Source organism: Ornithorhynchus anatinus, chromosome 1 (assembly GCF_004115215.2).
Source record: "Ornithorhynchus anatinus isolate Pmale09 chromosome 1, mOrnAna1.pri.v4, whole genome shotgun sequence".
NCBI classification, from domain to species: Eukaryota; Metazoa; Chordata; class Mammalia; order Monotremata; family Ornithorhynchidae; genus Ornithorhynchus; species Ornithorhynchus anatinus.
In genome coordinates this window covers 21,417,905-21,432,062 of record NC_041728.1, presented here as the reverse complement: position 1 = coordinate 21,432,062, position 14,158 = coordinate 21,417,905, and the positions used below count along the sequence as shown (strand labels likewise).

Here is a 14,158-nt window from a genome sequence, read left to right as displayed (position 1 = left end):
CATCAAGTACCAGACAGGGAAGAAATAACTTTGCCAAAATCAGTTAATGGTGTTTGAATGTGTGCAGAATTCTGTACTAAATGCTTGGGAGAGTACAATACAACAGAGTTTGTAGACATGAGAAGCAGCTTGGTGTAGTGGCTAGAGCACGGGCCCCGGAGTCAGAAGGTCATGAGTTCTAATCCTGGCTTCACCACTTGTCTGCTGTGGGACCTTTGGCAAGTCACTTCACTTCTCTGTGCCTCAGTTACCTCATGTAAAATGGGGATTGAGACTGTGAGCCCAACATGGGACAGGGACTGTGTCCAGGTCTATTTGCTTGTATCCATCTCAGGGCTTAGTACAGCACCTGGCACATAGTAAGCGCTTAACAAATACCATTATTATTATTATTATTGTTATTACATATTCTCTGCCCACAACAAGCTAACAGTATGGAGGAGGTTAAAAAGATTGAGGGATGAGGGAGAGGATCACAACCTAAATTTGCGATAGCTGTGTCCTGCTGGGTATTTTCAGGGAGTTTATTTTAAACAAGCCAGCTTAATGCTGGGATATACGAGCATTAGTGTAGCAAGTAGGAGCTGTAATATAATCCTCTAATCAAATATAACTAGTCAGATACAATATTTTGCCCCATTTTGAGCCTCAAACATAGTGAAATATTGGAGAAACTAGAGGAAAATAAGAAGGATTCAAGAGTTGAGAAATTCTGTCATCAGTATTTTTTTGAGTATCAACTGTGTGCAGAGCCCTATAGTAGCCATTTTGAAGGTCACAGTAAAAGTAGAAGGTACAGTTCCTGCCCATAATAATAAATGTATTATTTGTTAAGTACTTACTATGAGCTAAGCACTTGGTAGAGACAGGGTAATCAGGTCAGAATGAGTCTCTGTCCCACTTGGGGTTCATATTCCAAGGGTGGGGCGGGGGAGAGAACAGATTTATAATTTTCATTTTACAGAGGAAGAAACCAGGTAGAATTCCTATTTTACAACTCTATGCTTGAGGCCCAAAATTGTTCAAGAATCTTATCCACTTCCTCCATCCCTTCCTCCCACCACCCCCAGGCTACCAGCCAGACACAGACTTGGAAGTTGATTGCAGCAGAACATTTTTGGTTAAGAAGTACTAACTAGATTTTATTTGTATGGACATGTACTTTCTGTTCTATGCCTCTGTCACAGACACAGTACGCTAAATAGAATAAAAGAATTGACCGTATTCTTTCTAGAATAGACTTATAGTGGCCATATCTGGAAGCACTGTGGAATGGATCCATTGGAAGAAGAAAAGGACTCTTTAAGCTCTCTGAATCTTTCTTTACATGCTGACAGTATGGATAGCAGCAATTTCTATCAAATTATATTTTTCAGCAACAGCCTTCAATTTATCCCCTACAGGGACAGCCTTTTCTTCGTAACAAAGCACCTAATATGGAGCAATCTTCCCGAAAGTAAGAAATGCTGCTTATTAGCATTTAATGAAGCAGGGACCAAATTAAAATTTGGAGGGGTGGTTGTAACCTCAAAAATGTGTTCCTATAGTCAGTTGTGGCAATTTAACACTTTAAACTTAACAATTTGTTAAAGTAAAGGGTTTCCCTGGAGATGCACTGGAGAGAACAAAAGTAGGCTATTGCTTAATTACAAACATATTTATCTGAGTAAATAAGATTGCATTACCTTGGCTAAAGCTTGGCCCATTAAATTAACTGATCTCAGTGCCTACCATATTTTTTTCAGCCTTAAATAGAAATGTGCAGTTCTTAGTGTAAAATATTTATGCTTTTGGCAAAACCAGATGAAATGTATATAATAAGTAAATGAAGAAAACCTCCAGGGTATTTATAACTATGAGTAGGTAATAAATGATGGAAAGTCTGCTTTCTTCACATATGTAAGGACTTCAGCTCATGTCTTCTGAAAAATGTTTATATCTAACTATATGGGAGGCTGTATTTGAAGAACACTGTCCATTTTGAGGCATTATTATGGTATCTGTTAAGTGCTTACTGTGTGGCAAGCACTTTCTAAGCAATGGAGTAGAAACAAGTTAATTAGATCAGACACAGCCCTGTCCCACATGAGGCTCACAGTCTAAAGGAAGGAGAACAGGCATTGAATCCTCATTTTACAAATGAGGAAACTGAGACAAGCCTAGTGACTTACCAAAGGTCACACAGCAGGCAACTATCAGAGCCTGGATGCTGCTCCTCAAAATGACCAATGAATTCCCAGAAGTAGCTCATTGTTTACCTTAATGAGTGACATTTTCTGTGACTTTTGGAAGGAAGCTAAAAATCTTGATGATGATTTTATTATTATACTCAAATTCCATGACAACATCTGTTTCCAAATATTTGAATGTGTTCCTCTTTCAAGGCTATGCTTTCAATTGCTGAGCTGTTTCCCGTTTCTAAGGGCCAATTTCCTAAGGAAACTTGGAGCCTACGTAACGCGTCCCCATGAGTCCATAATTCTTAACTGATCTTGCTCGGTAACAGATATTTTGCCCCTCTGCATCTGAACCCAGTGACCAGAAAAGCATTGTCTAACTGGGATTTGGACACAGCTGAATGACCCCTCTTTCTATCCGATGGGGAGAAGATGGAAGGGATTAAACCCTGGGATTAAGATGGGAACCGATCCAGTCTACGCCTCTGTTAGGATTTCTGGATTGGTCTGGATTTAATAACATTGCTGACTCATTCAACCTTGCGTCAAATATGACCATAGTTTTTTCTATCATACTGTGCTTACTTAGTCTTTTCCCACCTTGTGTGTGTGTGTGTTTTTCTTTGTCCCCAAGTACAGTTCATTGCATTTGTTCTTACTGAATTTCATAATTTTTGGACATCTTTTACAATTTTGCACACAGTAGGCATTGTCATTCAATAAATGCTTCCAATGATGTTGATGATGATGAAGCAATAGAATTAATATGTTAAGGACACCACTTGATACATTTTCCTTAGAACAGTCCAGACCACTAATCACCATCCTTTAGGATGACCCCCAAACAAGCTGTGCACTTTGTGGCCAAAACCAAACTTAACTAACTTATCAGTGGTCTCTGAGTCTTTTGCCTAACTTTAGCTGAATTTTTTTTTTGGTTACCTCTTAGGTTTCTTTTTCTAATATTTTTCTAATCTTGTCCCTGCAGAATCATGTTATTATATCTTTCTACCTTTTATTGATATAACCTAATTTCTATTTTTCGTAACTTTCACACTTTGCCCTTCAAATCTCTTCAGTTCTTGGCTTAGCCAATTTAACCTCTTTTTACTTTTCTTGTATTTCCTTTGCCCTAAATTAACTGGCTTCTGAGCCTGTAGAATTGGCACTTTGACATATTGCCAGTTTTCTTGGACTTTTTTGATTCCTAGACTTTCTTTCTACCAAGTCCTTCCTATACTACCACCCTAAACCAAAGGTTTTTAAAAAAATTTTGTAAACTTTCCTCCCTTTCTTTAAGGGGCCTGAGTTAGATAGTCTTGATATTCCTTTCATTAAGGTATCCATCCACCTCTAGGCCCTCAACTAATTTTCCATGTTGGTACACATTCAGTCAAGAAGGGTGACTACCCTAGTCATTTCCTATACAATCATCTGTAGCAAGAAATTGCTCCTAATTTAATCCCGAAGTCTACGTGAACTGTGGTCAATGGAACCTCTTTTACAAAAAAAGATCAATTTAAAGTTTCCCTCTTGACCATAGCCAATTTTTGCCTGAAGTTCTCACCCACCTTCTCTTCTTGGTTTGGAGAACTGTTACAGACACCACTTTATCTTCACCTCAGCTATATCCTAGTTAACATCCTCTTTCTGCTTCCTGTATCTAGCACTGGTGTACGAGTTAACTGAGGTCTTAATCCCATTTCCTGGCACTGATCTGTTGTGAGATCTTGGGCAAGTCACTTAACTTCTCTGAGCCTCTTTTTTCTCATCTGTAGAATGGAGATAAGATACCAGACCTCCCCATTGCTTACATTGTGAACTCCATGTGAAACAGGCACTGTGCCCAATCTAATTATTATCTGCATTTTTTCCCTAGTTCCTTGGCACATGCAAAATCCTTAATGAATGCCATGATTGGTTACTGTTATTATTAATACTGGGCTAATCCTTAACTACTATCTTGTCGCCCACGCTAGAATTTTTGAAGTCTTTTCTTGTGTTCAGACCTCCTTTCAAGACAGACTGTAAAATCCTTGAGGGCAGGGATTGTGTTTACTAACTGTATTGTAGTCTCCCAAGTGCTTCGTACAGTGCTCAGCACAAAGTAAGTGCTCTGTAAATACCATTGTTAGAATATAAAGTTTAGTTACCTTTGAGCCTAGTAGATACATCCCCAGGAGACCTAGTTTAAAGCCACTAGGTTAGCCAGTTTTCTCTTGAAGAATACTGAGTTTTTCTTGCTTGAAGAATAATGATGGTATTCGTTAAGCTCTTACTATGTGCAAAGCACTGTTCTGAGCACTGGGAGGGGGTGTTCCCTTTCTTCATGAGGTAGATGGGACTAGGACTAGAATGGGTGCAATAATCTGGATGTATTCGTGGGTGGCGGAGCCCCAAAATGGGTAAAGATCTGAAGCGAACTCAAGGATTTCAGGAGAAAGAGATTTAGCACTAGATATGTGGTGAAGATCACTGTGAACCACGGGTTTGTTGAATTGCTTGTTGTGTCTCCTTAGCATGCAATCCCAGGAAAGGAGGATCTTATTAAGAACTGTTAGATATGTGGCAAAGAATTATATGAGAGAATATTTGTGTCCTTGGGCCCATGAAGTTCAAGTTTCTGGAACTAAGGCAGCAGCAGCAGCAGCTGAATCACAGGGGGCACTACTAAAACCCAATATTTCTGAAGCCAATTTGGTTGTCCTGGAGCACACTTAAAATCTTGACTCAAAAATTTTAATCATTCAGAAGGGCAAGAACAATCAAGACACTTTGAATACAAAAAAAAATATTCTTGCCTTGTTTTCTGTAATGATACCATTTGTTGTTCGTATAAATATCAGTCTGTCGTTAAAACACTGAAAAGCAGTTCTCCCAAAGAAGGGATACTAAATTCCAGGCCTCGGTACAAAAAGTTAGGCTGTCAGCAGATGGTCTGCTTTTCAATTTGCCATTTTGTTAAAGTTCTTTAATATAAATAGAGTGGGTTTACAGACTTTGACCAAAAAAAAAATACATCAGGCAAAAATTTACTGTAGGATGTGAACATGACTTATACCTGTAAAAAAAAAATCCCCCTTATTAACTTCCTTAAATTTTAGTAGCTTTTGTTGGTGTTGAATGTGAAAAATTATTTGGGGGGGGTGGTCCCTTAGAGAAGGTGACCTCTATTTGATAAATATCTGCGTTTTCTACTTGCCAGATGCGTATTCCACAGAACTGGCCATTGTTGTTGTTTGCAGTGGTTTGCTTTGTGGACTGTCTCAGTAGGAAGGCCAGTTTGAATAGACTTGGGGTTACCCATGGATGGATCTTTACCTTTACTGACTTCTGCTCCCCACCCCCAAATCATTTGTATGGTCCTGTTGTTTTCTCCAACAAAGCAAGTTTTCCATTAGCATGTGGCTAAATCAATTTGGATTGTTGGAAGGGGAAAGAACTCATTCAAATGACTTGAATGAACATCTGTTTTACTTTCTCTAGCATAGATCCAGTCCTACAGATAATCTTTTCAGAACTGGATTGAGTCATATTCATATGATAGTGGGAGTGAGCCTGGAGCGAGTGTGTCTAGCTAAAAGCAGATTACATAAATTACATCTGATAAGAAAAATCAAAAAGTACAAAATAAAGATTATTTTTGGATAAAATTTAAAATTGCGGTTGAATTCCAGTGGCTCTAATTTCAAGTATATGAAACAAGCAACCTACTGCAATTGCTTTTGAACTTTTGGTAACCAGTGGTATGGGGGTGTGGGGAATGAAGTGGGGACATATGATGACAGCTGTAAGAAGACTGGGGTGAGATCAATTATCCTTAAAACTCAAAATCCCCATCTGGTCTCAACAGATGAGTGTGGGAAAGTCTGTCTCCCTTCTCTCGACCTTATCATAAAATTGGAGACAAGCTGGAAGTGAAATATGGACCATTTCCGGGAAATGGGAACAACTGCTAGGTTCAGCCTACTTCAGTAAACTTTCTTGGTGGTGACCAGCTATAAAACTCTGCTTAAAGCAATTTTTAACCCTAATCTGTAGTTATATCACGGGGCATTCCACCAAACCCAAACACCCCGTCCACCAAACTTTCACTCACTGGCCTGATATCCAAAGAATTTTCAGAGCTTGTTTGGTAGACAGAATGCAACTCTGCTAATTGTCCTAAAATATAGTGCACATCTGAGTTTTTCTTGCTTTTTGGGTATTGAAAAAGTAAGTCCTTACCTCTCTTGGAAATAGTTGAACAATAGATTAATTAAGCCCACAGAGAGCTTCTTGCTTGAGACCTAGTTATGAAAAATTAATGTATCAGCAAATATAATTTTGGTAACTAGCATCTTTGAGGGCAACAATTCACTTCCAGAAATTAGCATTTACTTATAAGCCAAACCCTGAAAGGAATTAGTCTAGGTTTTGAAAGTTCAGCATCAGACCAAAAGACTTTAATATGATCTACCTCATAAGAACTCCACACTTTCAGGCTACCAATATATCTTTGCTAGTCAGGGCTGGGATGAAAGTGGTAGAGACAGAACACTTGGTTAGGCCAAGAACTTTTGCCAAAAAAAAAAAAGATTAAATTTATGGTGGTTGATTTGCACAGCACCACCTGCACTTTCCTATCCCTGTAGGGCACATACCAGCTGGGGGCACTGAAAGCAACAAATGAGTAGTTAAGCAGGGGGTGAAGCTTGTTGTAAGGTACACATGAGAATTTTGTATGCCCAACCCATTTATGGCCAAAAAGATCACAGCATAGTGCTGAAGTTGTGCCATAAAAGCATGAACCACCAGCTGCTGTGGTCTGTGCCAGCTCTTTATCATGGTCTCCATTAAGTTTGTCCACCATGAGATGCCCCAAGTAATTTTTCAATTGAGAGCCTTCACCCAAGAAGGCATAGCCCCAGCAGATGTTCCCCTACATCCAGCTGTTGCTCTCCCAACACTGAGGAATTTCTGGTTTTCCGTGTAATTGTCACCTTCCCATCCTTTCAAACTTCCCTAATAGTTCAATCCTTTGACCTTTTCTCTCCAAACCAAGCCAAATTGAGCTACTACTACATAAGTCTCAGAGAATGGTAGCCTCGACTTGGTTTCTGTGGCAGTAACAAATGCAGAAGAGCTACTCTTATTTTGGAAGTGGTCTTAGAGGTAGGTTAGAGTTTGACCCTTTATGCAAGATGGCCGAGGCTTATGTTGTCGCTCCTCACTGTAAACATTTGGGCTACAAGTAGCACTGTCCAATCGGTACTTTTGTGATTGAAGTTACCATAGTAACTTCTGCCCATCTGGCCCAAATTAAATACAACAGTTTTGGGGAAGGCAGGCTCCGAGGAGAGGAAGTTGGGATGGGCCCAGCTGTGCTGTGGGCTTGGTGGGTTGGGGCCAAGACTCCCCTTCCTGCCTCAGATAGAGGGTAAGGCTAGTTTGAAGGGAAGTCATTGAGTGGACAGAAAGAAGAAAAATCTTTGGGTGGGGAGAAAATCCCACTGGGCATTTTTATCTGCGAGGGAGTGAGAAGCAGTGTGGCCTAACGGCTAGGACTGGGAGTCAGAGGGACCTGGGTTCTAATCCCCACTCTGCCCCTTGTCTGCAGTGTGACCTTAGGCAAGTCACTTCACTTCTTTATGGCTCAGTTACCTCATCTGTAAAAATGGGGATTGAGACTGTGAGCCCCATGTGGGATATGTTGGTATTTGTTAAGCGCATAATATGTGCAGAGCACTGTTCTAAGCCCTGGAGTAGATACAGAGTAATCAGGTTGTCCCACATGAGGCTCACAGTTAATCCCCATTTTACAGATGAGGTAACTGAGGCACAGAGAAGTTAAGTGACTTGTCCACAGTCACACAGCTGACAAGTGACAGAGCCGGGATTTGAACCCATGACCTCTGACCCCAAAGCCCGGGCTCTTTCCACTGAGCCACGCTGCTTCTCTATGGAGTATGTCCAACCTGGTTAGCTTGTGTCTATGCCAGCATTTAGTACAGTGCCTGGCATAATCACTCGACTAATGCCACAAAAAAATATGGAAAAGGTGAAAGGGAGGGGGGCTGGATATTGGGTGGGCTCGGTTTGCTGGGGGAGAAAACATTAGAAGCCAAACCCCGTAGTTGATCCTCCCCCTCAGGTTGCGCCTTCAGTTTATAATCACCCGGATTATCTTTCTACAGAAATGCTCTGGGCATGTCAGCCCCCTCCTTAGAAACCTCCAGTGGTTGCCTATCAACTTTTGTATGAAGCAAAGACTCCTCACTTGTGGCTTCAAAGCTCTCCATCCCCTTGCCCCTTCCTACCTCACCTCCCTTGTCTCCTTCCCCAGCCCAGCCCTCACACTCCACTCTGCTGCCGGTGACCTTCTCACTGGGCCTTATTAATAATAATAATGGCCTGTCCCACCGTTGAGCCCTGACCTCCATCCTACGGCTGGCCTGGAACGCCCTCCCTCCTCACATCTGCCAAACTGACTCTCTTCCCTTCTTCAAAACCCTACTGAGAACTCACCTCCTCCAGGAGGCCTTCCCAGACTGAGCCCCCCCTTTCTCTCTGCTCCTCCTCCCCTCCCCATTCCACCTACTCCCTCCCTCTGCTCTACCCCCTTCCCCTCCCCACAGCACTTGTGTATATTTGTATTTATTGTTTATTACTCTATTTTATTAATGATGTATATAATAATAATAATGGTATTTGTTAAGCGCTTACTATGTAGAAAGAATTGGTGTGGCTCAGTGGAAAGAGCCCAGGCTTGGGAGTCAGAGGTCATGAGTTTGAATCCCAGCTCTGCCACTTGTCAGCTGTGTGACTGTGGGCAAGTCACTTCACTTTGTGCCTCAGTTCCCTCATCTGTAAAATGGGGATTAAGACTGTGAGCCCCACATGGAACAACCTGATTACCCTGTGTCTACCCCAGCACTTCGAACAGTGCTCGGCACATAGTAAGCGCTTAACAAATACCAACATTATTATTATGTGCCTAAGCACTGTTCTAAGTGCTGGGGTAGCTACAAGGTAATCAGCTTGTCCCACATGGGGCTCACAGTCTTAATTCCCTGATTAAAATGAGGGAACTGAAGCACCGAGAAGTGAAGTGACTGTCCCAAAGTCACCCAGCTGAGAAGTGGCAGATTTGGGATTAGAACCCATGACCTCTGACTCCCAAACGCAGGCTCTTTCCACTGAGCCCCGCTGCTTCTCTATGGATCTATGATTCTATTTATTCAATCAATAGTATTTATTGAGTGCTTACTATGTGCAGGGCACCGGACTACGCCCTTGGATCTATTTTGAGAAGCAGCATGGCTCAGTGGAAGGAGCATGGGCTTTGGAGTCCGAGGTCATGAGTTCGAATCCCAGCTCTGCCACTTGTCAGCTGTGTGACTGTGGGCAAGTCACTTCACTTCTCTGGGCCTCAGTTACCTCATCTGTAAAATGGGGATTAAGACTGTGAGCCCCATGTGGGACAACCTGATTCCCCTATGTCTACCCCAGCGCTTAGAACAGTGCTCTGCACATAGTAAGCGCTTAACAAACACCAACATTATTATTATTATTATTATTATTATTTTGATGCTATGGATGTCTATCATTTAGACTGTGAGCCCATTATTGGGCAGGGATGGTCTCTCTCTGTTGCGCTTAGTCCAGTGCTCTGCACATAGTAAGCGCTCAATAAATACTATTGAATGAATGAATGCACATCGAAAGCGCTCAATAAATATTGAATGAATGAATGAATGATTGAAGGGCTGAGTGAATGGACTCAGATTTGCTAGATTTGCGCAGGCGCCGGAGGAGCAGCGGGAGGGGGAGGGAGAAGGGGGCGAGCCGTGGCGCATGCGCAGCCGGCAGTGTGCGCTATGGAGGGCAGCGACTCTCGGCGGCGCCAAATTTGCGCAGGCGCCGGAGGTGGGGAGGGGGGATGAGGGAGAGGGGGGCGGGCCGTAGCGCATGCGCACTCAGCAGTGTGCGCTGTGGAGGGCGGTGCCAAAGTTGCGCCGGCGCCGGAGGCTGTGGGGGGAGGGGGAAAGAGGAGGGAGAAGGGGGAGAGGAGGAGGGAGAAGGAGGCGGGCCGTGGCGCATGCGCAGCCGGTAGCGGACGCTGTGGAAGGCCGCGACTCTCGGCGGCGCCAAATTTGCGCAGGCGCCGGAGGTGGGGGGGGGCAGGAGGAGGAGGGAGGTGGGGCGGGGCATGGCGCATGCGCAGCCGGCAGCGTGCTCAGTGGAGGGCAGCGACTCCCTCGGCGGCGCCTCGAGCCCCAAGGGCGCGCGGAGCTAGATTTGCGCAGGCGCCGGAGGAGCAGCGGGGGGGGAGGAGGAGGAGGAGGAGGAGGAGGAGGAGGAGGAGGGAGGAGGAGGAGAAGGGTGAAGGGGGCGCATGCGCAGCCGGCAGTGTGCGCTGTGGAGGGCAGCGGCTCCCTCGGCGGCGCCTCGAGCCCCACGGGCGCGCGGAGCTAGATTTGCGCAGGCGCCGGAGGAGCAGCGGGGGGGGGGGGGGAGGAGGAGGGAGAAGGGTGGAGGGGCGCATGCGCAGCCGGCAGTGTGCGCTGTGGAGGGCAGCGGCTCCCTCGGCGGCGCCTCGAGCCCCACGGGCGCGCGGAGCTAGATTTGCGCAGGCGCCGGAGGAGCAGCGGGGGGGGGGAGGAGGAGAAGCAGGAGGAGGAGGAGGGAGAAGGGGGGAGGGGGCGCATGCGCAGCCGGCAGTGTGCGCTGTGGAGGGCAGCGACTCCGTCGGCGGCGCCCGTCCGCCGTCCGTCCCCTCAGGCTCGGCGCTCGCTGAGGACCGGCTGGCTCCCTCCCTCCGTCCCCCTTCCCCAGGGGCGGGAACGCCAAGTCCAACCGACTCCACTGAGGCTGCGGCGGAGGTAAGAAGCCCCTCCGGCGGCCCCCGGTCCGTCCCCCTTTCCTGAGGGGCCGAATTTACCCACGGATGCGGCCCGCGCCCCCAGCGCTTAGAACAGTGCTTGACCCCCTACTAATTGCCTAACACAAGCCATCGTCATCATCTGTTATTATCATCATCTCTTCATCTCCCTCGCACGGAGAGAGACCCAGGGAGGAGGGCAGGGCCCGGCCGCCCCTCAGCCTCCTCTCGCTGCCCCTTCATTCATTTAGTCGTATTTCCTGAGCCCTTACTATGTGCACAACACTGGACTGAGCGCTTGGAAAAGACAATTTGGGAACAGAGACCATCCCTGCCCAACAACGGGCTCGCAGTCTCGAAGGGGGAAACGGACAGCAAAGCAGAACAAGTAGTCAGGTGTCAATTAATTCGTTCAGTTGTATTTATTGAGCACTTACTATGTGCACAACACTGGACTGAGCGCTTGGAAAGGACAATTTGGGAATAGAGACCATCCCTGCCCAACAACAGGCTCGCTGTCTCGAAGGGGGAGACGGACAGCAAAGCAAAACAAGTAGTCAGGCGTCAATTCATCCTTTCAGTCGTATTTATTGAGCGCTTACTATGTGCAGAGCACTGTCCTAAGCACTTGGAAAGGACAATTTGGCAACAGAGACCATCCCTGCCCAACAACAGGCTCACAGTCGCGAAGGGGGAGACGGACAGCAAAGCAAAACAAGTAGTCAGGCGTCAATTCATCCTTTCAGTCGTATTTATTGAGCGCTTACTATGTGCAGAGCACTGTCCTAAGCACTTGGAAAGGACAATTTGGCAACAGAGACCATCCCTGCCCAACAACAGGCTCGCTGTCTCGAAGGGGGAGACGGACAGCAAAGCAAAACAAGTAGTCAGGCGTCAATTCATCCTTTCAGTCGTATTTATTGAGCGCTTACTATGTGCAGAGCACTGTCCTAAGCGCTTGGAAAGGACAATTTGGCAACAGAGACCATCCCTGCCCAACAACAGGCTCACAGTCTCGAAGGGGGAGACGGACAGCAAAGCAGAACAAGTAGGTGTCAATTCGTTCAGTTGTATTTATTGAGCACTTACTATGTGCACAACACTGGACTGAGCGCTTGGAAAGGACAATTTGGGAACAGAGACCATCCCTGCCCAACAACGGGCTCGCAGTCTCGAAGGGGGAGACGGACAGCAAAGCAAAACAAGTAGTCAGGCGTCAATTCATCCTTTCAGTCGTATTTATTGAGCGCTTACTATGTGCAGAACCCTGGACTAAGCGTTTGGGATGGACAGTTGGGCAACAGAGACAATCCCCGCGCAACGACAGGCTCACAGTCTAGAAGGGAGAGACACACGACAAAGACAAATAGCCTGGCGTCAATATCATCACGATAAATAGAATCATAGGTATTGACACATCATTAATATAATGGAGTAATCAATAATAGATGCAAATAGGCACAAGTGCTGAGGGGAAAGGGGGAGAGCAGAGGGAGGAGGGGGAAGGAGGAGGAGCAGAGGGAAAGGGAGGGCTCAGCCTGGGAAGGCCTCCTGGAGGAGGTGAGCTCTGAGGGATCATTCCTGAGATAGATCAGTAAAATCATAGATATCTACACATCATTAGTAAAATAAAATATAATAATATATGCAAATATGCAAAAGTGGTGTGGGGAGGGGAAAGGTGAAGAGCAGAAGGAGAGAGTTGGGGGACTGGGGAGGGGCAGAGGGAAAAGGAGGGCCTGGCACATCTCCGTCCCCCCTGCCGCCCCGGTGCCAACGAAAGAAGCAGTGTGGCTCAGTGGAAAGAGCCTGGGCTTAGGAGTCAGAGGTCATGGGTTTGAATGCCGGCTCTGCCACTTGTCAGCTGTGTGATTGTGGGCAAGTCATTTAACTTCTCTGTGCCTTAGTTACCTCATCAGTAAAATAGGAATTAAGACCGAGCCTCACGTGGGACAACCTGATTACCCTGTATCTACTTACCCTGTATCTACCCCAGCACTTAGAATAGTGCTCTGCACATAGTAAGTGCTTAACAAATAACAACTTTATTATTATTATTACTATTGTTATTATTATTATTAACATCTTGGCCCATGCCCCTTTCCGGTAGCCCTGCCAGCCAGGGGAAACCAAGGCATCTCTTCACCCAAGTGGCCACGTTTCTGGCAGAGAGAACTCGGGCCTTCTCCTTGGCCACAGCTGCCTCCCTTTCCTGAACGGTACTTGGCCCCCCTGGAAGGAACCAGGGCCACCGAGGGGAAGGGCAGCGTGGCCTAGTGTCTAGAGCCACAGGACTGGGAGTCAGAAGGTCATGGGTTCCAATCCCACCTCTGCCACGTCTGCTGTGTGACTTTGCTTCTCACTTCCCTCATCTGGAAAATGAGGATCAAGACTGTGGGCCAGTGGCTGGGGTCCAACCCGATTAGCTTGTATCCACCCAAGCGCTTAGTACAGGGCCTGGCACTTAGTAAGTGCTTTAATGCCATAATAATAGTAATTATTCTCTGGGCCTCAGTTTCCTCATCTGGAAAATGAGGATCGAGACTGTGAGCCTTACTGTGGGCCAGGGACTGGTTCCAACCCGATTCGCTTCTATCCACCCAAGCACTTAGTACAGTGCCGGGCACTTGGTAAGTGCTTAACAAATACCATAATTATTATTATCTGGGCCTCAGTCCCTCATCTGGAAGATGGGAAATGAAACTGTGACTCCCACTGTGGGTCAGGGACTGGGTCCAACCTGATTAGCTTGTATCCACCCAAGCGCTTAATATAGTGCTGGGCAACATAGTAAGCTGGCACTTGCTTTGGGTCTTGAACATTACCGCCCTACCTCCAAGTGTGGGTCTCGATACCCACCGCCCTTTCCCGATTTCCCAATCATAAAGTTCTTGTAAAGCCTTAACCTTCACGTGGCTGTGGTACATAGAACATGTTGGTAGCCTTAAGCCCAGGATTAAAAGAAGAAAGAACCAGACAGGGCCGCAGTCAGCGACTTTATGGTGTCTCCCATGCTTCTGAGCAGTTCATCTTGGAACCGAAATAATGATTCCTCTTTTTGCTGCCCCCGACCCCCTACTTCCACAACCCCAAGCTGTTCCTCAGAGAGCAGTTTTGC

General features: G+C 45.9%; 1 protein-coding gene across 2 annotated transcripts in view; it reads left to right on the top strand.

The window, feature by feature from the left end:
* Positions 1-10,873: 10,873 nt before the first annotated feature.
* ZFYVE16 (zinc finger FYVE-type containing 16) overlaps positions 10,874-14,158 on the top strand; it is a 52,258-nt gene continuing 48,973 nt past the window's right edge. For both annotated transcript variants that reach the window (XM_029059402.2, XM_029059392.2), the window contains exon 1: positions 10,874-11,041. The gene's annotated coding sequence lies outside the window, so the exon portion shown is untranslated. The remainder of the gene's footprint in view (positions 11,042-14,158) is intronic.